Genomic DNA, 22,252 nt, shown 5'->3' with positions numbered 1-22,252 from the left:
CGTTAAGAAGACATGTTGTCAACCTCTAGATCCCTTACATGCCTGCACTTTTCGGCTTGCTGCTGCTGCAATCCACGTGTTTTAGATCTGCATAACTCCACCTCTTTAAACACAGCACCTTCACCCCCTGCTGTTCCCACCCGCCTCAACACCGTTGGAAGGGAGGAGAACCAATTAAGGCGGGGGGTGGGGTGGAACGAGCAGCTGTCTACCCTTAGCAGGAGGGCTCCTGATTACATACCTCTCCTGCTGCTGCTGCTGCTGGCTGTCCAGCAGCAGACTGAAGGTGGCTGCTGCTGTGCACAGGTATATAAAGGCTCAGAGCCTATTATGACACGCGCAGCCAGCGTTCCATTGCCACATTCCATCTACTGCAGGCAGGATACCTGGCTGGCTGAATGTCGCTGAGAAGCTCACAGAGACCGCCATAAGCAACAGTTTAACAGAATGCCACAGACTAATCAACCAAACTTTTTGGGTTGGGTTCTCTTTTATAGTCTGCAGGCATTAAATGAAAGAAGTCAGTGTTCCAGCAGAAGGAGACAACGTTTCAGAAAAGGCATTGTAGCAAACCAAAAAAGAAATTTTAAGCGCAGCAGAGTAACCAGCGCACATACCTGTTAGCTCAGGTGAGTTTAAAAGGCTGCTGTTGATAACAAGGGCATTTGCTAAATAGATGGTGTGTGTGCAACAATATATTGAAAGGTCAAATATATTGTGCAGCTTATCTCACCACCTGTAGTTATTTAGGTGAAAGCTCCAAAATGCTTGCCTAATATGTCTGTTTATCCAAAAGGAAGTAAAAAGGGAGAGCTAGAAAGATAGCATTGCATCACATTACATGGCAATGCAATGCACAGTTGCTGAAGTTGAACCAAAATGAGCTTGTAATCTGGCTTCTGCAACTTTGAACATGAAAAATCCAATGAGGAGAAGAAAAGCAAAGCCAAAGAGTCCATCCCAAAATCCGACAAACAAGCAAAATGAACAAAAAAACATTGAATTCAATTCTTTCTGATTTTAGAAACTGCATTAAAGAAGGGGTGCACCGGTCCTGGAGATACTGCAATACCAGGTCAATGCGTGGAGTGGACAGAGCAAGCTCTTTTTCCATCTCCCTGTTCTAAAAATCCATTTAATATATGGTCCCCAGATAGGGGACGTATCAGATATTAAACTGATAAGAACAGATACTACACTTGATCTTAGCCAAAAGGCCGAGAAGCGATAACCAGAATTGGTTTCAAACTACGGAGCCACCCAAGGATCCTGAAAAGTCCATTTGTGGAGATGAGCTCCTGGACTCCCGTTAAGAAGACATGTTGTCAACCTCTAGATCCCTTACATGCCTGCACTTTTCGGCTTGCTGCTGCTGCAATCCACGCGTTTTAGATCTGCATAACTCCACCTCTTTAAACACAGCACCTTCACCCCCTGCTGTTCCCACCCGCCTCAACACCGTTGGAAGGGAGGAGAACCAATTAAGGCGGGGGGGTGGGGTGGAACGAGCAGCTGTCTACCCTTAGCAGGAGGGCTCCTGATTACATACCTCTCCTGCTGCTGCTGCTGGCTGTCCAGCAGCAGACTGAAGGTGGCTGCTGCTGTGCACAGGTATATAAAGGCTCAGAGCCTATTATGACACGCGCAGCCAGCGTTCCATTGCCACATTCCATCTACTGCAGGCAGGATACCTGGCTGGCTGAATGTCGCTGAGAAGCTCACAGAGACCGCCATAAGCAACAGTTTAACAGAATGCCACAGACTAATCAACCAAACTTTTTGGGTTGGGTTCTCTTTTATAGTCTGCAGGCATTAAATGAAAGAAGTCAGTGTTCCAGCAGAAGGAGACAACGTTTCAGAAAAGGCATTGTAGCAAACCAAAAAAGAAATTTTAAGCGCAGCAGAGTAACCAGCGCACATACCTGTTAGCTCAGGTGAGTTTAAAAGGCTGCTGTTGATAACAAGGGCATTTGCTAAATAGATGGTGTGTGTGCAACAATATACTGAAAGGTCAATTATATTGTGCAGCTTATCTCACCACCTGTAGTTATTTAGGTGAAAGCTCCAAAATGCTTGCCTAATATGTCTGTTTATCCAAAAGGAAGTAAAAAGGGAGAGCTAGAAAGATAGCATTGCATCACATTACATGGCAATGCAATGCACAGTTGCTGAAGTTGAACCAAAATGAGCTTGTAATCTGGCTTCTGCAACTTTGAACATGAAAAATCCAATGAGGAGAAGAAAAGCAAAGCCAAAGAGTCCATCCCAAAATCCGACAAACAAGCAAAATGAACAAAAAACATTGAATTCAATTCTTTCTGATTTTAGAAACTGCATTAAAGAAGGGGTGCACCGGTCCTGGAGATACTGCAATACCAGGTCAATGCGTGGAGTGGACAGAGCAAGCTCTTTTTCCATCTCCCTGTTCTAAAAATCCATTTAATATATGGTCCCCAGATAGGGGACGTATCAGATATTAAACTGATAAGAACAGATACTACACTTGATCTTAGCCAAAAGGCCGAGAAGCGATAACCAGAATTGGTTTCAAACTACGGAGCCACCCAAGGATCCTGAAAAGTCCATTTGTGGAGATGAGCTCCTGGACTCCCGTTAAGAAGACATGTTGTCAACCTCTAGATCCCTTACATGCCTGCACTTTTCGGCTTGCTGCTGCTGCAATCCACGCGTTTTAGATCTGCATAACTCCACCTCTTTAAACACAGCACCTTCACCCCCTGCTGTTCCCACCCGCCTCAACACCGTTTGGAAGGGAGGAGAACCAATTAAGGCGGGGGGTGGGGTGGAACGAGCAGCTGTCTACCCTTAGCAGGAGGGCTCCTGATTACATACCTCTCCTGCTGCTGCTGCTGGCTGTCCAGCAGCAGACTGAAGGTGGCTGCTGCTGTGCACAGGTATATAAAGGCTCAGAGCCTATTATGACACGCGCAGCCAGCGTTCCATTGCCACATTCCATCTACTGCAGGCAGGATACCTGGCTGGCTGAATGTCGCTGAGAAGCTCACAGAGACCGCCATAAGCAACAGTTTAACAGAATGCCACAGACTAATCAACCAAACTTTTTGGGTTGGGTTCTCTTTTATAGTCTGCAGGCATTAAATGAAAGAAGTCAGTGTTCCAGCAGAAGGAGACAACGTTTCAGAAAAGGCATTGTAGCAAACCCAAAAAGAAATTTTAAGCGCAGCAGAGTAACCAGCGCACATACCTGTTAGCTCAGGTGAGTTTAAAAGGCTGCTGTTGATAACAAGGGCATTTGCTAAATAGATGGTGTGTGTGCAACAATATACTGAAAGGTCAATTATATTGTGCAGCTTATCTCACCACCTGTAGTTATTTAGGTGAAAGCTCCAAAATGCTTGCCTAATATGTCTGTTTATCCAAAAGGAAGTAAAAAGGGAGAGCTAGAAAGATAGCATTGCATCACATTACATGGCAATGCAATGCACAGTTGCTGAAGTTGAACCAAAATGAGCTTGTAATCTGGCTTCTGCAACTTTGAACATGAAAAATCCAATGAGGAGAAGAAAAGCAAAGCCAAAGAGTCCATCCCAAAATCCGACAAACAAGCAAAATGAACAAAAAACATTGAATTCAATTCTTTCTGATTTTAGAAACTGCATTAAAGAAGGGGTGCACCGGTCCTGGAGATACTGCAATACCAGGTCAATGCGTGGAGTGGACAGAGCAAGCTCTTTTTCCATCTCCCTGTTCTAAAAATCCATTTAATATATGGTCCCCAGATAGGGGACGTATCAGATATTAAACTGATAAGAACAGATACTACACTTGATCTTAGCCAAAAGGCCGAGAAGCGATAACCAGAATTGGTTTCAAACTACGGAGCCACCCAAGGATCCTGAAAAGTCCATTTGTGGAGATGAGCTCCTGGACTCCCGTTAAGAAGACATGTTGTCAACCTCTAGATCCCTTACATGCCTGCACTTTTCGGCTTGCTGCTGCTGCAATCCACGCGTTTTAGATCTGCATAACTCCACCTCTTTAAACACAGCACCTTCACCCCCTGCTGTTCCCACCCGCCTCAACACCGTTGGAAGGGAGGAGAACCAATTAAGGCGGGGGGTGGGGTGGAACGAGCAGCTGTCTACCCTTAGCAGGAGGGCTCCTGATTACATACCTCTCCTGCTGCTGCTGCTGCTGGCTGTCCAGCAGCAGACTGAAGGTGGCTGCTGCTGTGCACAGGTATATAAAGGCTCAGAGCCTATTATGACACGCGCAGCCAGCGTTCCATTGCCACATTCCATCTACTGCAGGCAGGATACCTGGCTGGCTGAATGTCGCTGAGAAGCTCACAGAGACCGCCATAAGCAACAGTTTAACAGAATGCCACAGACTAATCAACCAAACTTTTTGGGTTGGGTTCTCTTTTATAGTCTGCAGGCATTAAATGAAAGAAGTCAGTGTTCCAGCAGAAGGAGACAACGTTTCAGAAAAGGCATTGTAGCAAACCAAAAAAGAAATTTTAAGCGCAGCAGAGTAACCAGCGCACATACCTGTTAGCTCAGGTGAGTTTAAAAGGCTGCTGTTGATAACAAGGGCATTTGCTAAATAGATGGTGTGTGTGCAACAATATACTGAAAGGTCAATTATATTGTGCAGCTTATCTCACCACCTGTAGTTATTTAGGTGAAAGCTCCAAAATGCTTGCCTAATATGTCTGTTTATCCAAAAGGAAGTAAAAAGGGAGAGCTAGAAAGATAGCATTGCATCACATTACATGGCAATGCAATGCACAGTTGCTGAAGTTGAACCAAAATGAGCTTGTAATCTGGCTTCTGCAACTTTGAACATGAAAAATCCAATGAGGAGAAGAAAAGCAAAGCCAAAGAGTCCATCCCAAAATCCGACAAACAAGCAAAATGAACAAAAAACATTGAATTCAATTCTTTCTGATTTTAGAAACTGCATTAAAGAAGGGGTGCACCGGTCCTGGAGATACTGCAATACCAGGTCAATGCGTGGAGTGGACAGAGCAAGCTCTTTTTCCATCTCCCTGTTCTAAAAATCCATTTAATATATGGTCCCCAGATAGGGGACGTATCAGATATTAAACTGATAAGAACAGATACTACACTTGATCTTAGCCAAAAGGCCGAGAAGCGATAACCAGAATTGGTTTCAAACTACGGAGCCACCCAAGGATCCTGAAAAGTCCATTTGTGGAGATGAGCTCCTGGACTCCCGTTAAGAAGACATGTTGTCAACCTCTAGATCCCTTACATGCCTGCACTTTTCGGCTTGCTGCTGCTGCAATCCACGCGTTTTAGATCTGCATAACTCCACCTCTTTAAACACAGCACCTTCACCCCCTGCTGTTCCCACCCGCCTCAACACCGTTGGAAGGGAGGAGAACCAATTAAGGCGGGGGGTGGGGTGGAACGAGCAGCTGTCTACCCTTAGCAGGAGGGCTCCTGATTACATACCTCTCCTGCTGCTGCTGCTGCTGGCTGTCCAGCAGCAGACTGAAGGTGGCTGCTGCTGTGCACAGGTATATAAAGGCTCAGAGCCTATTATGACACGCGCAGCCAGCGTTCCATTGCCACATTCCATCTACTGCAGGCAGGATACCTGGCTGGCTGAATGTCGCTGAGAAGCTCACAGAGACCGCCATAAGCAACAGTTTAACAGAATGCCACAGACTAATCAACCAAACTTTTTGGGTTGGGTTCTCTTTTATAGTCTGCAGGCATTAAATGAAAGAAGTCAGTGTTCCAGCAGAAGGAGACAACGTTTCAGAAAAGGCATTGTAGCAAACCAAAAAAGAAATTTTAAGCGCAGCAGAGTAACCAGCGCACATACCTGTTAGCTCAGGTGAGTTTAAAAGGCTGCTGTTGATAACAAGGGCATTTGCTAAATAGATGGTGTGTGTGCAACAATATACTGAAAGGTCAATTATATTGTGCAGCTTATCTCACCACCTGTAGTTATTTAGGTGAAAGCTCCAAAATGCTTGCCTAATATGTCTGTTTATCCAAAAGGAAGTAAAAAGGGAGAGCTAGAAAGATAGCATTGCATCACATTACATGGCAATGCAATGCACAGTTGCTGAAGTTGAACCAAAATGAGCTTGTAATCTGGCTTCTGCAACTTTGAACATGAAAAATCCAATGAGGAGAAGAAAAGCAAAGCCAAAGAGTCCATCCCAAAATCCGACAAACAAGCAAAATGAACAAAAAACATTGAATTCAATTCTTTCTGATTTTAGAAACTGCATTAAAGAAGGGGTGCACCGGTCCTGGAGATACTGCAATACCAGGTCAATGCGTGGAGTGGACAGAGCAAGCTCTTTTTCCATCTCCCTGTTCTAAAAATCCATTTAATATATGGTCCCCAGATAGGGGACGTATCAGATATTAAACTGATAAGAACAGATACTACACTTGATCTTAGCCAAAAGGCCGAGAAGCGATAACCAGAATTGGTTTCAAACTACGGAGCCACCCAAGGATCCTGAAAAGTCCATTTGTGGAGATGAGCTCCTGGACTCCCGTTAAGAAGACATGTTGTCAACCTCTAGATCCCTTACATGCCTGCACTTTTCGGCTTGCTGCTGCTGCAATCCACGCGTTTTAGATCTGCATAACTCCACCTCTTTAAACACAGCACCTTCACCCCCTGCTGTTCCCACCCGCCTCAACACCGTTGGAAGGGAGGAGAACCAATTAAGGCGGGGGGTGGGGTGGAACGAGCAGCTGTCTACCCTTAGCAGGAGGGCTCCTGATTACATACCTCTCCTGCTGCTGCTGCTGCTGGCTGTCCAGCAGCAGACTGAAGGTGGCTGCTGCTGTGCACAGGTATATAAAGGCTCAGAGCCTATTATGACACGCGCAGCCAGCGTTCCATTGCCACATTCCATCTACTGCAGGCAGGATACCTGGCTGGCTGAATGTCGCTGAGAAGCTCACAGAGACCGCCATAAGCAACAGTTTAACAGAATGCCACAGACTAATCAACCAAACTTTTTGGGTTGGGTTCTCTTTTATAGTCTGCAGGCATTAAATGAAAGAAGTCAGTGTTCCAGCAGAAGGAGACAACGTTTCAGAAAAGGCATTGTAGCAAACCAAAAAAGAAATTTTAAGCGCAGCAGAGTAACCAGCGCACATACCTGTTAGCTCAGGTGAGTTTAAAAGGCTGCTGTTGATAACAAGGGCATTTGCTAAATAGATGGTGTGTGTGCAACAATATACTGAAAGGTCAATTATATTGTGCAGCTTATCTCACCACCTGTAGTTATTTAGGTGAAAGCTCCAAAATGCTTGCCTAATATGTCTGTTTATCCAAAAGGAAGTAAAAAGGGAGAGCTAGAAAGATAGCATTGCATCACATTACATGGCAATGCAATGCACAGTTGCTGAAGTTGAACCAAAATGAGCTTGTAATCTGGCTTCTGCAACTTTGAACATGAAAAATCCAATGAGGAGAAGAAAAGCAAAGCCAAAGAGTCCATCCCAAAATCCGACAAACAAGCAAAATGAACAAAAAACATTGAATTCAATTCTTTCTGATTTTAGAAACTGCATTAAAGAAGGGGTGCACCGGTCCTGGAGATACTGCAATACCAGGTCAATGCGTGGAGTGGACAGAGCAAGCTCTTTTTCCATCTCCCTGTTCTAAAAATCCATTTAATATATGGTCCCCAGATAGGGGACGTATCAGATATTAAACTGATAAGAACAGATACTACACTTGATCTTAGCCAAAAGGCCGAGAAGCGATAACCAGAATTGGTTTCAAACTACGGAGCCACCCAAGTATCCTGAAAAGTCCATTTGTGGAGATGAGCTCCTGGACTCCCGTTAAGAAGACATGTTGTCAACCTCTAGATCCCTTACATGCCTGCACTTTTCGGCTTGCTGCTGCTGCAATCCACGCGTTTTAGATCTGCATAACTCCACCTCTTTAAACACAGCACCTTCACCCCCTGCTGTTCCCACCCGCCTCAACACCGTTGGAAGGGAGGAGAACCAATTAAGGCGGGGGGTGGGGTGGAACGAGCAGCTGTCTACCCTTAGCAGGAGGGCTCCTGATTACATACCTCTCCTGCTGCTGCTGCTGCTGGCTGTCCAGCAGCAGACTGAAGGTGGCTGCTGCTGTGCACAGGTATATAAAGGCTCAGAGCCTATTATGACACGCGCAGCCAGCGTTCCATTGCCACATTCCATCTACTGCAGGCAGGATACCTGGCTGGCTGAATGTCGCTGAGAAGCTCACAGAGACCGCCATAAGCAACAGTTTAACAGAATGCCACAGACTAATCAACCAAACTTTTTGGGTTGGGTTCTCTTTTATAGTCTGCAGGCATTAAATGAAAGAAGTCAGTGTTCCAGCAGAAGGAGACAACGTTTCAGAAAAGGCATTGTAGCAAACCAAAAAAGAAATTTTAAGCGCAGCAGAGTAACCAGCGCACATACCTGTTAGCTCAGGTGAGTTTAAAAGGCTGCTGTTGATAACAAGGGCATTTGCTAAATAGATGGTGTGTGTGCAACAATATACTGAAAGGTCAATTATATTGTGCAGCTTATCTCACCACCTGTAGTTATTTAGGTGAAAGCTCCAAAATGCTTGCCTAATATGTCTGTTTATCCAAAAGGAAGTAAAAAGGGAGAGCTAGAAAGATAGCATTGCATCACATTACATGGCAATGCAATGCACAGTTGCTGAAGTTGAACCAAAATGAGCTTGTAATCTGGCTTCTGCAACTTTGAACATGAAAAATCCAATGAGGAGAAGAAAAGCAAAGCCAAAGAGTCCATCCCAAAATCCGACAAACAAGCAAAATGAACAAAAAACATTGAATTCAATTCTTTCTGATTTTAGAAACTGCATTAAAGAAGGGGTGCACCGGTCCTGGAGATACTGCAATACCAGGTCAATGCGTGGAGTGGACAGAGCAAGCTCTTTTTCCATCTCCCTGTTCTAAAAATCCATTTAATATATGGTCCCCAGATAGGGGACGTATCAGATATTAAACTGATAAGAACAGATACTACACTTGATCTTAGCCAAAAGGCCGAGAAGCGATAACCAGAATTGGTTTCAAACTACGGAGCCACCCAAGGATCCTGAAAAGTCCATTTGTGGAGATGAGCTCCTGGACTCCCGTTAAGAAGACATGTTGTCAACCTCTAGATCCCTTACATGCCTGCACTTTTCAGCTTGCTGCTGCTGCAATCCACGCGTTTTAGATCTGCATAACTCCACCTCTTTAAACACAGCACCTTCACCCCCTGCTGTTCCCACCCGCCTCAACACCGTTGGAAGGGAGGAGAATCAATTAAGGCGGGGGGTGGGGTGGAACGAGCAGCTGTCTACCCTTAGCAGGAGGGCTCCTGATTACATACCTCTCCTGCTGCTGCTGCTGCTGGCTGTCCAGCAGCAGACTGAAGGTGGCTGCTGCTGTGCACAGGTATATAAAGGCTCAGAGCCTATTATGACACACGCAGCCAGCGTTCCATTGCCACATTCCATCTACTGCAGGCAGGATACCTGGCTGGCTGAATGTCGCTGAGAAGCTCACAGAGACCGCCATAAGCAACAGTTTAACAGAATGCCACAGACTAATCAACCAAACTTTTTGGGTTGGGTTCTCTTTTATAGTCTGCAGGCATTAAATGAAAGAAGTCAGTGTTCCAGCAGAAGGAGACAACGTTTCAGAAAAGGCATTGTAGCAAACCAAAAAAGAAATTTTAAGCGCAGCAGAGTAACCAGCGCACATACCTGTTAGCTCAGGTGAGTTTAAAAGGCTGCTGTTGATAACAAGGGCATTTGCTAAATAGATGGTGTGTGTGCAACAATATACTGAAAGGTCAATTATATTGTGCAGCTTATCTCACCACCTGTAGTTATTTAGGTGAAAGCTCCAAAATGCTTGCCTAATATGTCTGTTTATCCAAAAGGAAGTAAAAAGGGAGAGCTAGAAAGATAGCATTGCATCACATTACATGGCAATGCAATGCACAGTTGCTGAAGTTGAACCAAAATGAGCTTGTAATCTGGCTTCTGCAACTTTGAACATGAAAAATCCAATGAGGAGAAGAAAAGCAAAGCCAAAGAGTCCATCCCAAAATCCGACAAACAAGCAAAATGAACAAAAAACATTGAATTCAATTCTTTCTGATTTTAGAAACTGCATTAAAGAAGGGGTGCACCGGTCCTGGAGATACTGCAATACCAGGTCAATGCGTGGAGTGGACAGAGCAAGCTCTTTTTCCATCTCCCTGTTCTAAAAATCCATTTAATATATGGTCCCCAGATAGGGGACGTATCAGATATTAAACTGATAAGAACAGATAAGGTTTCAACGCAATTTTATTGATTCAAAAGTATATTTACAAAGGTTTTAAAAAAGAACATTTATAACATTACAATAAAATGATAAAACATGATAATAATCAATTCAAGTTTTTTGTAAAAACACAATTTACCATCATAAAACCATTGTAACAATTAAGAAAATCATAATTACAGATGTACTTGGGTTTATTTAATTACCACTAATTGTGTTCCATAATTGTACACACCACATAGAAGCCGCTTCTTTTGCTCCATACAGTTTTTTATCTCTGAGATAGTAAATATACATTTCACTTAAAGCTATTTTTATACAGTCTGTTGAATCAATATGATCATGTTTGAAGAGTAAAATATTTCTAACTTTCCACATGGCATTTTTAAAACAATTAATAATAATCCAGGCAACTCGGAATTGTTTAAAATTTGGACACTTAAAAAGACCATAAAAGACATAAAAGTGATTAAAATCTTTCAGGCCACATGCCCATTTTAAAAGTGGGCCTACCTTTCTCCAAACCTCCTGTGCAAAATGACAATTCCAAAAGAGATGCAATACAGACTCACTTTCCCCGCATATATCTCTTGGACATTTGGCTCTCGCCACCAGCCCCCGCCTATGTTGAAACTCACGGGTAGGGAGGCACTGGTGGACGATAGCCCAGGCAAGGTCCTTGTGTACATTTGCAAGATATTTCCCGTACACATTTCGCCACACCGTTTTGGACCTTGCCTGTGAAAAATTGGAGACAGGAATTGTGTCCTCAGAGTGTCTGCAAGCAATAGATACCTTCCTTTGGTCCCCCAATATATCAGGCTCCAATTCCTGGAGACCTAAAAGTCTGACCGTTTTCTCAAGTATCACATACTGTTTAGGTGGGCACAGGAGCACAGGAGAACTTAAAGGTAGGCTAAACCACCTTTTAAAAATCATTCCTGCTGCATATTTTAAAAAATAACTAAAAATGCCATCAGATTTAAAAACCTTAAAACAGAAGCAGAAATACTTTATATGGAAAAAGGTAAAAAAATTGGGTACATCTTTACCTCCATTAGATTTACATTTGTACATCAGATCTCTTTTTAACTTTTCCATTTTTGAACCCCATAAAAACATAAAAACAATTCTTGTTACTTTCTTGATTTGTAAATTGGAAGGGGGAAACACCATTGCAACATACAACATAATGGGAATTAAAACAGCTTTAATAATTAAAATTTTACCTTCCATACTAAGGTTCCTTAAATTCCACAATGAGATCTTTTTTTCTATTTTGTCCATTGCAGAGTCCCAGTTAGGGTCCCCCTCATTGGCTTGGTTAAAAATAATTCCTAAAATTTTTATGTGATTTTTCTGTATCACTATCCCAGGGGTCAAAGAGGAGTCCCATCCCCCCACATTAAAACAGTCACATTTATCTATATTTAATTTAAAACCTGAGGCTTCACAGAAAAATTGTGTGTTTCTCAATACCCTCCTCAGAGATGTGGAATCTGGACATAGTATGGTAACATCATCCATGTAACTTAGGGCTTTAAGTTGCATACCCCTACTCCCGGGAATAGGTACCCCTTTAATTACTTTATCTTTTCTCAGTATGGTTAATAGTGGTTCCATAACACAGATAAAGAGCAGTGGTGAGAGAGGGCACCCTTGTTTCACCCCTGATAATAGAGGAACCCCCTTCGTTAAAAACCCATTTACAGAAATTTGACTAAAACAAGAATGATATAAAAGCATAATGCGGGTTAAAATTTTCTCTGGAAACGCCATTTTTTTAAGAACCATAAAAAGAAATTCATGCGATACCCTGTCAAAAGCTTTTTCAAAGTCTAAGGATAAAATAGCAAGGTTTTGACTTCTCTCTTTTGAATACCATATGGTATCCCTAATTATGTTGAGGGACTCAGCTATGGTTCTTCCGGGAACACCACATACCTGGTTAGGGTGAATTAATTTGGCTATAAAGGGTTTTAAACGGACTGCAATAAGTTTAGCTAAAATTTTATAATCAAGGTTTAAAAGCGTAATAGGCCGCCAGTTTTTAAGTTGGCTCCTATCCCCTTTTTTATATATTAAAGATACCAGACCTCTCCTCCAAGATGGGGGTAATTTATTAGTATTAAAAGCTTCTTTAAACAATAAAAACATATCGTTCTTTAAAATTCCCCAAAAAGTCAGATAAAACTCAATCGGTAGACCGTCTTCCCCAGGGGCTTTCCCACTGGAGAAACTTTTAAAAATCTGTAAAAGTTCCTCACTGGTGAGATCCCTAGATAAAATACCCTGGTCTAAAATATCTAACTTAAAATCAAGGGAATTAATAGCATACTCTAAAAAGGATGGATCTATAACTTTAGTGTTAAAAAGAAGTTGATGAAAATTAAAAGCTTTTCCTAACATACCCTTAATATCATTTTCACCTTCAAGATTTAGGATTGCGTCCCTCCTCCCCATTACCTTTTTGAAGAAGAATCGGGAGCATTTCTCTCCTTCCTCCAGGTGCTGTACATGGGAGTTAAAAATTATTTGTTTTCCTTTTTCATTAAGAGCATTTTTTATTTCAGACTTAAGATTTGCAATATCATCATCCACATCAATACCAACTTCTTTTAGTTTAAAGAGTACTTGTAATCTCATATTAAAAACATAAAACCACTGCTTTTTCTTTTTTGCTTTCATTTTCCCTGCCTTAATAAAAAATAATTTAATCTTAGGTTTAATGCTCTCCCACCAATCCAGCATCGAGGCGCGGGGGTCTCTCTTTGATTGTCAGCACTGGTAGGCCTGCACAAACCTCTTTTGAATATCAATATCCTCTAGGAGAGTTGTATTTAATCTCCATGGGCCTCTTGAGGTATTTTGTTCCCCTGCTAACTCTAAAAACACAGATAAAACTTTATGATCAGAGAATAAATTAGATAAAAGAAAACATTTACAAGGTTTAAAGGCAGTAGAAGCAAATATGAAATCAATTCTAGAAGAAACTCTTCCATTGGACCATGTAACACCTGGATCCGCCGGCAAGAGTTCCTTCCAGCAGTCCTGTAATCTAAAATCATCAATTAAACTTTTCAACAAATAGGAGGTACGGTCTTTACGATTCACATCCCCACCCTGCCGGGATTCCCCATCACGTAAACAATTAAAATCTCCTCCCACTAGCAGGGGGGTTGACCCAACACAAAATAATGGCAATATTTCAAGTAAATCCGCCCTTTCCTGCTTCCCAGGAGGAGCGTACACATTTAATAAACGTAAAGAAAGTCCATTAAAAACAAGATGTATTAAAATAGCTCTGCCAGGTATAATTTCAGTCACAGATTGAATGATGGTAGAATGTCCACGGCAAAGTAGTCCAACTCCGGCAGCACGACAGTCATTAGCACCGGACCACACAGAAGCGCCCAGTTTCCAGTCTTCTTTTAAGTCCTTATAATTTAAATTACTCTGTATACCACATTCTTGTAGAAACCAGAAATCAAAGTCCAATGTCTCTAAATAAGAAAATAAAGCAGCCCTACGTGTAGGGCTCTTTAGGGACCTCACATTTAGTGAGGAGATTTTAAAAGGAACAGACATTAAGAAGAATCAGGATCTGAAGATGGGAAGAAGTCAATACACGGCACCTCCTCCTCCGCATCTCCAGGGGTCAGGATTTGTTTAATATTACCGGGATCTGAAGCAGGCAAAAAGGCATCATCCACTTTTGACTCCTCATCTGGACCTCGACATCCGTGTTTTCTTTGGATATCAGGTTGCTTTACGTCCTCCCGTTGCCTTTTCAGAGGCTGGGAGCTGTCCATCTTTTCCAAGTCCTGTGCATCTGCAGTCCTCATGGCGGTCTGGTCTATGGAACGGGTGTCATCCCTCTGGGTCGTCTTGTCCTCTGGTCTGGTCACGGAACTACTGCGACTTCTGGTTCGAGGACCAGGGCTCGACTGGGTCTTAGCCGGGTCCTTTTTACTTCGCGCCCTAGAGGTCTCTCTATCCGACACACTGGTTGATCGATTAAGGAGCGTACCCTTTTTGCCCTTACCCAAGATCACCGATGATGGTGTGGCGAATCTGGGTGCTTGCTTAATCGGGGTACTAGAGGTCTCCTCAGTTCCACATAATGCCGGTGGTGCATTCATGCTGGATGAGGACCCTTCCTCTTGACTCTGAGATACGGCAACATCTAGAGCCAGAACATCGATCAATTCCACAGAGAGCGAACCCTCGGTTAATCTTATGGAACCCCTACGACCGTCCTTCTGTGGAACTACCAGCGGGCCCTCTGGCGGAGCCGTTGAAGGATTTGTTCCGGACCCGTCAGCGTGCGCCAACCCAGGTCCAGGGGCAGGTGTAGTAATACTCCCTCCGAAGTATTCTTGGATAGTCAGTTGACCTGACTTAAACATGTCATATGTTTTTGACTTTTTGCTCGGACAATTCCTGAAGGCGTGACCTGCCTTCCCACATAGGTTACATACGATCTCAGAGTCACACGTAGCGGAGGTGTGCCCACTCTTACCGCACTTGTTGCAAAAGACTACATGAGCCCTTGTACAATTTTCTCGTGTATGCCCATATTCATGACAATTCCGGCATTGAAGGGGCATTCCTGGGTAGCGTAGGAATCCCCTGACATTACCAATGGCAAAATTAGCAGGCGGGTGGTGAAGACCACCAATGCCGCTCTGATCTGGATGGAACTTCACCAGGTATTTCCTCTTCCCATTCCAGAAGCGCTGGGAGTTGAGGATATCATGTGAGAAGCGCACTGACTTGCAGTAACGCTTCAAAAAGGTTTCGATATCGCCCTCAGAGACGAATGGGCTGTACATGAAGATCACCAAGGGTACTTCCTCTTCACCGTACAGGAAGTCAAAGCTCAGCCCGTTCAGTCTCTCATCGTCCTTGTCCGCAACCATCAGTGCTGCATGGATATTATCACAGCATGATTTAGCCATAAAGGAAATGGTATATCGCCCACGGAATTCCTGATCGTAAAGACACAGGATCTTATCTCGCTCCAGGTGGAAGAACCCAAAAAGAATCTCATGCACGATGTACTGCAGATTCTTCTCATGGCGCTGGCATTCATCCACCATGATTCTAATGGACTGTCGCAGTGGAGTCTCCCCCACCGCAAATCCAAAAGAAAAAGGCATTTTCGGCCCTCAGGGACTAAGCCCTCCCCCAATAGTAACAAGGGAATGAATCCCACAAAAGCAGGAACAAACCCAAGACCGAGGGAGGGGTACCCCAAGAACTTACACAGCCCACTAAGCGATAAAGCTCAGCAAAGGAAAACGCCCTTATTTCCTCGGGTCGCCCCGAAGACAAGACGCGATCGCTCCCCGTTGTCCGGGGACTAAGCCGACCTGCCAATAGCTGCAAGGAGGTGAAGCTCCCTCCGTTAAGAGAGAGCGATCCCCCAAGGCCAACAAGTCGGGTACCCCAGGCACCTCCTAGCCGAGACCAAGGCAGCAACCTTTAGATCACTGCACCTGATCTTAGCCAAAAGGCCGAGAAGCGATAACCAGAATTGGTTTCAAACTACGGAGCCACCCAAGGATCCTGAAAAGTCCATTTGTGGAGATGAGCTCCTGGACTCCCGTTAAGAAGACATGTTGTCAACCTCTAGATCCCTTACATGCCTGCACTTTTCGGCTTGCTGCTGCTGCAATCCACGCGTTTTAGATCTGCATAACTCCACCTCTTTAAACACAGCACCTTCACCCCCTGCTGTTCCCACCCGCCTCAACACCGTTGGAAGGGAGGAGAACCAATTAAGGCGGGGGGTGGGGTGGAACGAGCAGCTGTCTACCCTTAGCAGGAGGGCTCCTGATTACATACCTCTCCTGCTGCTGCTGCTGCTGGCTGTCCAGCAGCAGACTGAAGGTGGCTGCTGCTGTGCACAGGTATATAAAGGCTCAGAGCCTATTATGACACGCGCAGCCAGCGTTCCATTGCCACATTCCATCTACTGCAGGCAGGATACCTGGCTGGCTGAATGTCGCTGAGAAGCTCACAGAGACCGCCATAAGCAACAGTTTAACAGAATGCCACAGACTAATCAACCAAACTTTTTGGGTTGGGTTCTCTTTTATAGTCTGCAGGCATTAAATGAAAGAAGTCAGTGTTCCAGCAGAAGGAGACAACGTTTCAGAAAAGGCATTGTAGCAAACCAAAAAAGAAATTTTAAGCGCAGCAGAGTAACCAGCGCACATACCTGTTAGCTCAGGTGAGTTTAAAAGGCTGCTGTTGATAACAAGGGCATTTGCTAAATAGATGGTGTGTGTGCAACAATATACTGAAAGGTCAATTATATTGTGCAGCTTATCTCACCACCTGTAGTTATTTAGGTGAAAGCTCCAAAATGCTTGCCTAATATGTCTGTTTATCCAAAAGGAAGTAAAAAGGGAGAGCTAGAAAGATAGCATTGCATCACATTACATGGCAATGCAATGCACAGTTGCTGAAGTTGAACCAAAATGAGCTTGTAATCTGGCTTCTGCAACTTTGAACATGAAAAATCCAATGAGGAGAAGAAAAGCAAAGCCAAAGAGTCCATCCCAAAATCCGACAAACAAGCAAAATGAACAAAAAACATTGAATTCAATTCTTTCTGATTTTAGAAACTGCATTAAAGAAGGGGTGCACCGGTCCTGGAGATACTGCAATACCAGGTCAATGCGTGGAGTGGACAGAGCAAGCTCTTTTTCCATCTCCCTGTTCTAAAAATCCATTTAATATATGGTCCCCAGATAGGGGACGTATCAGATATTAAACTGATAAGAACAGATACTACACTTGATCTTAGCCAAAAGGCCGAGAAGCGATAACCAGAATTGGTTTCAAACTACGGAGCCACCCAAGGATCCTGAAAAGTCCATTTGTGGAGATGAGCTCCTGGACTCCCGTTAAGAAGACATGTTGTCAACCTCTAGATCCCTTACATGCCTGCACTTTTCGGCTTGCTGCTGCTGCAATCCACGCGTTTTAGATCTGCATAACTCCACCTCTTTAAACACAGCACCTTCACCCCCTGCTGTTCCCACCCGCCTCAACACCGTTGGAAGGGAGGAGAACCAATTAAGGCGGGGGGTGGGGTGGAACGAGCAGCTGTCTACCCTTAGCAGGAGGGCTCCTGATTACATACCTCTCCTGCTGCTGCTGCTGCTGGCTGTCCAGCAGCAGACTGAAGGTGGCTGCTGCTGTGCACAGGTATATAAAGGCTCAGAGCCTATTATGACACGCGCAGCCAGCGTTCCATTGCCACATTCCATCTACTGCAGGCAGGATACCTGGCTGGCTGAATGTCGCTGAGAAGCTCACAGAGACCGCCATAAGCAACAGTTTAACAGAATGCCACAGACTAATCAACCAAACTTTTTGGGTTGGGTTCTCTTTTATAGTCTGCAGGCATTAAATGAAAGAAGTCAGTGTTCCAGCAGAAGGAGACAACGTTTCAGATAAGGCATTGTAGCAAACCAAAAAAGAAATTTTAAGCGCAGCAGAGTAACCAGCGCACATACCTGTTAGCTCAGGTGAGTTTAAAAGGCTGCTGTTGATAACAAGGGCATTTGCTAAATAGATGGTGTGTGTGCAACAATATACTGAAAGGTCAATTATATTGTGCAGCTTATCTCACCACCTGTAGTTATTTAGGTGAAAGCTCCAAAATGCTTGCCTAATATGTCTGTTTATCCAAAAGGAAGTAAAAAGGGAGAGCTAGAAAGATAGCATTGCATCACATTACATGGCAATGCAATGCACAGTTGCTGAAGTTGAACCAAAATGAGCTTGTAATCTGGCTTCTGCAACTTTGAACATGAAAAATCCAATGAGGAGAAGAAAAGCAAAGCCAAAGAGTCCATCCCAAAATCCGACAAACAAGCAAAATGAACAAAAAACATTGAATTCAATTCTTTCTGATTTTAGAAACTGCATTAAAGAAGGGGTGCACCGGTCCTGGAGATACTGCAATACCAGGTCAATGCGTGGAGTGGACAGAGCAAGCTCTTTTTCCATCTCCCTGTTCTAAAAATCCATTTAATATATGGTCCCCAGATAGGGGACGTATCAGATATTAAACTGATAAGAACAGATTTTTTTTTCTTTCGAAAGCCCGAATTCGTGTACAAAACCCGAGTGCGCTTAAAAAAGTGACAAGTGCCACAAAAAAAGTGCACTAGGATGCTGGTCTTCTTGAAACCCTCTCCAAAAGGAGAAGGGTCCCCCAAACCATTCCCCGTCCCTCCGAGCCAGAAGGCCACAGCGAGGAACAGGGACAAATAGCCACCTCCAGCCGGAGCCAGAGACGACCCAATCTTACCCCCAGCACCTGCCCGAGTTCTCACCTGAGCAAGGCACTGGGAGCCAAAGACTGTGCTCCCCTCCCGGAAGAGGGGAGCCAACAACGCTCTCCTCCCGAAAAAGGAGAGCCAGGGGGGTTCAGGGGGGAGCGGAACCTGATGGCCACACACTCCCCCCCTAGACCTGCCAAGAGAGGAACCCGTAAGGGAACCGCATCCCGACAAAATCCTAGTAAGGACGTGGACACACGTGAAAAAGTGGACACACAGTGACAAAAAAATTAAATAAATAGTGAAGGTTTCACAGTATAATACTGCCCGGACCTTCGACCGGGAATTGAAAAATTCCCCATCCTAAGGCCAGAAGGCCCGGAATAAGGGTGTGTGTGAAGAAAGAAATATTGAAGTGCTAGTGCAAATGTGCCATAAACTCAAGTGGGGTTCCCAATCCCAGTGAGTTAAGGCACCCCAGGGTCACCACTCCTGGGGCACTTCACACTTCAGGCTTTCGATCTTCCCCGGCCCAATGGCGTCGATCCTGGGGGCCATGCTTTCCACCAGATGACTATATTAGCCACCTGGCGTACTAACAAGCGCCTAAACCCCAGTGTGCATAATGTATCAATCTACTAGGGCGGCCAACATCCAAAACCGCCTTTTCGAAAGATACTACACTTGATCTTAGCCAAAAGGCCGAGAAGCGATAACCAGAATTGGTTTCAAACTACGGAGCCACCCAAGGATCCTGAAAAGTCCATTTGTGGAGATGAGCTCCTGGACTCCCGTTAAGAAGACATGTTGTCAACCTCTAGATCCCTTACATGCCTGCACTTTTCGGCTTGCTGCTGCTGCAATCCACGCGTTTTAGATCTGCATAACTCCACCTCTTTAAACACAGCACCTTCACCCCCTGCTGTTCCCACCCGCCTCAACACCGTTGGAAGGGAGGAGAACCAATTAAGGCGGGGGGTGGGGTGGAACGAGCAGCTGTCTACCCTTAGCAGGAGGGCTCCTGATTACATACCTCTCCTGCTGCTGCTGCTGCTGGCTGTCCAGCAGCAGACTGAAGGTGGCTGCTGCTGTGCACAGGTATATAAAGGCTCAGAGCCTATTATGACACGCGCAGCCAGCGTTCCATTGCCACATTCCATCTACTGCAGGCAGGATACCTGGCTGGCTGAATGTCGCTGAGAAGCTCACAGAGACCGCCATAAGCAACAGTTTAACAGAATGCCACAGACTAATCAACCAAACTTTTTGGGTTGGGTTCTCTTTTATAGTCTGCAGGCATTAAATGAAAGAAGTCAGTGTTCCAGCAGAAGGAGACAACGTTTCAGAAAAGGCATTGTAGCAAACCAAAAAAGAAATTTTAAGCGCAGCAGAGTAACCAGCGCACATACCTGTTAGCTCAGGTGAGTTTAAAAGGCTGCTGTTGATAACAAGGGCATTTGCTAAATAGATGGTGTGTGTGCAACAATATACTGAAAGGTCAATTATATTGTGCAGCTTATCTCACCACCTGTAGTTATTTAGGTGAAAGCTCCAAAATGCTTGCCTAATATGTCTGTTTATCCAAAAGGAAGTAAAAAGGGAGAGCTAGAAAGATAGCATTGCATCACATTACATGGCAATGCAATGCACAGTTGCTGAAGTTGAACCAAAATGAGCTTGTAATCTGGCTTCTGCAACTTTGAACATGAAAAATCCAATGAGGAGAAGAAAAGCAAAGCCAAAGAGTCCATCCCAAAATCCGACAAACAAGCAAAATGAACAAAAAACATTGAATTCAATTCTTTCTGATTTTAGAAACTGCATTAAAGAAGGGGTGCACCGGTCCTGGAGATACTGCAATACCAGGTCAATGCGTGGAGTGGACAGAGCAAGCTCTTTTTCCATCTCCCTGTTCTAAAAATCCATTTAATATATGGTCCCCAGATAGGGGACGTATCAGATATTAAACTGATAAGAACAGATACTACACTTGATCTTAGCCAAAAGGCCGAGAAGCGATAACCAGAATTGGTTTCAAACTACGGAGCCACCCAAGGATCCTGAAAAGTCCATTTGTGGAGATGAGCTCCTGGACTCCCGTTAAGAAGACATGTTGTCAACCTCTAGATCCCTTACATGCCTGCACTTTTCGGCTTGCTGCTGCTGCAATCCACGCGTTTTAGATCTGCATAACTCCACCTCTTTAAACACAGCACCTTCACCCCCTGCTGTTCCCACCCGCCTCAACACCGTTGGAAGGGAGGAGAACCAATTAAGGCGGGGGGTGGGGTGGAACGAGCAGCTGTCTACCCTTAGCAGGAGGGCTCCTGATTACATTCCTCTCCTGCTGCTGCTGCTGGCTGTCCAGCAGCAGACTGAAGGTGGCTGCTGCTGTGCACAGGTATATAAAGGCTCAGAGCCTATTATGACACGCGCAGCCAGCGTTCCATTGCCACATTCCATCTACTGCAGGCAGGATACCTGGCTGGCTGAATGTCGCTGAGAAGCTCACAGAGACCGCCATAAGCAACAGTTTAACAGAATGCCACAGACTAATCAACCAAACTTTTTGGGTTGGGTTCTCTTTTATAGTCTGCAGGCATTAAATGAAAGAAGTCAGTGTTCCAGCAGAAGGAGACAACGTTTCAGAAAAGGCATTGTAGCAAACCAAAAAAGAAATTTTAAGCGCAGCAGAGTAACCAGCGCACATACCTGTTAGCTCAGGTGAGTTTAAAAGGCTGCTGTTGATAACAAGGGCATTTGCTAAATAGATGGTGTGTGTGCAACAATATACTGAAAGGTCAATTATATTGTGCAGCTTATCTCACCACCTGTAGTTATTTAGGTGAAAGCTCCAAAATGCTTGCCTAATATGTCTGTTTATCCAAAAGGAAGTAAAAAGGGAGAGCTAGAAAGATAGCATTGCATCACATTACATGGCAATGCAATGCACAGTTGCTGAAGTTGAACCAAAATGAGCTTGTAATCTGGCTTCTGCAACTTTGAACATGAAAAATCCAATGAGGAGAAGAAAAGCAAAGCCAAAGAGTCCATCCCAAAATCCGACAAACAAGCAAAATGAACAAAAAACATTGAATTCAATTCTTTCTGATTTTAGAAACTGCATTAAAGAAGGGGTGCACCGGTCCTGGAGATACTGCAATACCAGGTCAATGCGTGGAGTGGACAGAGCAAGCTCTTTTTCCATCTCCCTGTTCTAAAAATCCATTTAATATATGGTCCCCAGATATGGGACGTATCAGATATTAAACTGATAAGAACAGATACTACACTTGATCTTAGCCAAAAGGCCGAGAAGCGATAACCAGAATTGGTTTCAAACTACGGAGCCACCCAAGGATCCTGAAAAGTCCATTTGTGGAGATGAGCTCCTGGACTCCCGTTAAGAAGACATGTTGTCAACCTCTAGATCCCTTACATGCCTGCACTTTTCGGCTTGCTGCTGCTGCAATCCACGCGTTTTAGATCTGCATAACTCCACCTCTTTAAACACAGCACCTTCACCCCCTGCTGTTCCCACCCGCCTCAACACCGTTGGAAGGGAGGAGAACCAATTAAGGCGGGGGGTGGGGTGGAACGAGCAGCTGTCTACCCTTAGCAGGAG

At 44.4% G+C, this 22,252-nt stretch overlaps 12 non-coding genes and 1 pseudogene across 12 annotated transcripts; all 13 read right to left on the bottom strand.

The window, feature by feature from the left end:
- Positions 1-1,038: 1,038 nt before the first annotated feature.
- LOC141224975 (U2 spliceosomal RNA) lies at positions 1,039-1,229 on the bottom strand. The gene has a single exon (XR_012292304.1). It is a non-coding gene; the product is annotated as a U2 spliceosomal RNA (small nuclear RNA).
- A 1,113-nt stretch (positions 1,230-2,342) lies between these two features.
- LOC141224974 (U2 spliceosomal RNA) lies at positions 2,343-2,533 on the bottom strand. Its single transcript, XR_012292303.1, has one exon. It is a non-coding gene; the product is annotated as a U2 spliceosomal RNA (small nuclear RNA).
- A 1,113-nt stretch (positions 2,534-3,646) lies between these two features.
- Positions 3,647-3,837, bottom strand: LOC141224973 (U2 spliceosomal RNA). The gene has a single exon (XR_012292302.1). It is a non-coding gene; the product is annotated as a U2 spliceosomal RNA (small nuclear RNA).
- A 1,115-nt stretch (positions 3,838-4,952) lies between these two features.
- Positions 4,953-5,143, bottom strand: LOC141224972 (U2 spliceosomal RNA). Its single transcript, XR_012292301.1, has one exon. It is a non-coding gene; the product is annotated as a U2 spliceosomal RNA (small nuclear RNA).
- A 1,115-nt stretch (positions 5,144-6,258) lies between these two features.
- On the bottom strand, positions 6,259-6,449 carry LOC141224970 (U2 spliceosomal RNA). The gene has a single exon (XR_012292299.1). It is a non-coding gene; the product is annotated as a U2 spliceosomal RNA (small nuclear RNA).
- A 1,115-nt stretch (positions 6,450-7,564) lies between these two features.
- On the bottom strand, positions 7,565-7,755 carry LOC141224969 (U2 spliceosomal RNA). Its single transcript, XR_012292298.1, has one exon. It is a non-coding gene; the product is annotated as a U2 spliceosomal RNA (small nuclear RNA).
- A 1,115-nt stretch (positions 7,756-8,870) lies between these two features.
- LOC141224968 (U2 spliceosomal RNA) lies at positions 8,871-9,061 on the bottom strand. Its single transcript, XR_012292297.1, has one exon. It is a non-coding gene; the product is annotated as a U2 spliceosomal RNA (small nuclear RNA).
- Positions 9,062-10,176: 1,115 nt separating this feature from the next.
- On the bottom strand, positions 10,177-10,365 carry LOC141224435 (U2 spliceosomal RNA). Its single transcript, XR_012291857.1, has one exon. It is a non-coding gene; the product is annotated as a U2 spliceosomal RNA (small nuclear RNA).
- Positions 10,366-16,970: 6,605 nt separating this feature from the next.
- LOC141224967 (U2 spliceosomal RNA) lies at positions 16,971-17,161 on the bottom strand. Its single transcript, XR_012292296.1, has one exon. It is a non-coding gene; the product is annotated as a U2 spliceosomal RNA (small nuclear RNA).
- Positions 17,162-18,276: 1,115 nt separating this feature from the next.
- Positions 18,277-18,459, bottom strand: LOC141224460 (U2 spliceosomal RNA). The gene has a single exon (XR_012291874.1). It is a non-coding gene; the product is annotated as a U2 spliceosomal RNA (small nuclear RNA).
- A 790-nt stretch (positions 18,460-19,249) lies between these two features.
- Positions 19,250-19,341, bottom strand: LOC141224584 (U2 spliceosomal RNA; annotated as a pseudogene).
- A 1,115-nt stretch (positions 19,342-20,456) lies between these two features.
- Positions 20,457-20,647, bottom strand: LOC141224966 (U2 spliceosomal RNA). The gene has a single exon (XR_012292295.1). It is a non-coding gene; the product is annotated as a U2 spliceosomal RNA (small nuclear RNA).
- Positions 20,648-21,759: 1,112 nt separating this feature from the next.
- LOC141224365 (U2 spliceosomal RNA) lies at positions 21,760-21,950 on the bottom strand. The gene has a single exon (XR_012291793.1). It is a non-coding gene; the product is annotated as a U2 spliceosomal RNA (small nuclear RNA).
- Between the last annotated feature and the right edge of the window lie 302 nt (positions 21,951-22,252).

The sequence above is a fragment of the Phyllobates terribilis genome, unplaced genomic scaffold (genome assembly GCF_046119375.1).
Source record: "Phyllobates terribilis strain yellow unplaced genomic scaffold, ASM4611937v1 Scaffold_393__1_contigs__length_1774422, whole genome shotgun sequence".
In the NCBI taxonomy this organism is placed as follows: domain Eukaryota; kingdom Metazoa; phylum Chordata; class Amphibia; order Anura; family Dendrobatidae; genus Phyllobates; species Phyllobates terribilis.
Note: the sequence above shows the minus strand (reverse complement) of the source record. Positions and strands in the feature narration are given on the sequence as shown.